A 954-nucleotide genomic window follows, 5' to 3' on the forward strand; every position below is an offset into this window, starting at 1 on the left:
ATAAATGTTCCCGTTTAATATCATATAATGTGGTTATAGGATATAGGAGAGAAATTTGCAATTGTTTAGACTCAGAAGTTGTGAGTTAGAGATGAAATTCTATAAAAGAAAAAAAATGGTCTTCACTCGCTTTATTTTTGGGCGAATGCTCTGTCCATCTGAGCTACCTAAGAACAACTTTTAGTCCAAATTATCGAACAATCCCATTCTTACTCCCGACCAAGGCTATACATAAATACACAATATTCAACGAACTTGCAGTTATACACTAACTAAACTGTTATTAATGTATAAGCAACGAACGAAAGTGTGTTTCTCATATATAACGTTAGTACGACAGTTAAAATGGAACTATTAATAATTTGGAACTTAATTGTCTAGACTGGGACTCGAACCCAGGACCTTTCGCTTCCCAATCGAGCGCTCTACCACCTGAGCTATGAAGACATATTTACAAACAATGTATAATATCGTATATAATACAATATATCAAGTTATCCAATAAATCCGTATGGTTCTAACTGTATTTTTCAATTTATAACAATTAGTAACAACTACACGAAATTTTTAGTTAACCAAGTAGCGCATACCTATAATTTATTTTAATATATATAATTATATATGAATAAATAAATTCCTAAGGTAACATACTGCCTTACCGATTGAGATCGATATTAGTTCGATGATCTTAATTTATCAATATTAAATTTCTTTCATTTTTCTAATTGCCGCATGAAGAGCTACTATATAGTTAAACAACGATACGTCTTTTTCCAGTTACTTAGTTCGTTTCGTATATTTTATGAAGCAATCTCTTTGTAATATATATTTTGTTTATTTTTTGATGATATATACATACAGAATGATATAAAGAAAGAGCTCGATATTTAAGAAACTTGTAGAATCGAAAGGAGTATACAATGTCTTAATTATATGAGTACTAAAATTAAAAAT

The 954-nt window shown here is 29.5% G+C and overlaps 1 non-coding gene across 1 annotated transcript; it reads right to left on the reverse strand.

Moving 5' to 3' along the window:
* Positions 1-374: 374 nt before the first annotated feature.
* Trnap-ggg lies at positions 375-447 on the reverse strand. The gene has a single exon. It is a non-coding gene; the product is annotated as a tRNA-Pro (tRNA).
* Between the last annotated feature and the right edge of the window lie 507 nt (positions 448-954).

This window comes from Polistes fuscatus, unplaced genomic scaffold (genome assembly GCF_010416935.1).
Source record: "Polistes fuscatus isolate 324 unplaced genomic scaffold, CU_Pfus_HIC Scaffold18, whole genome shotgun sequence".
In the NCBI taxonomy this organism is placed as follows: domain Eukaryota; kingdom Metazoa; phylum Arthropoda; class Insecta; order Hymenoptera; family Vespidae; genus Polistes; species Polistes fuscatus.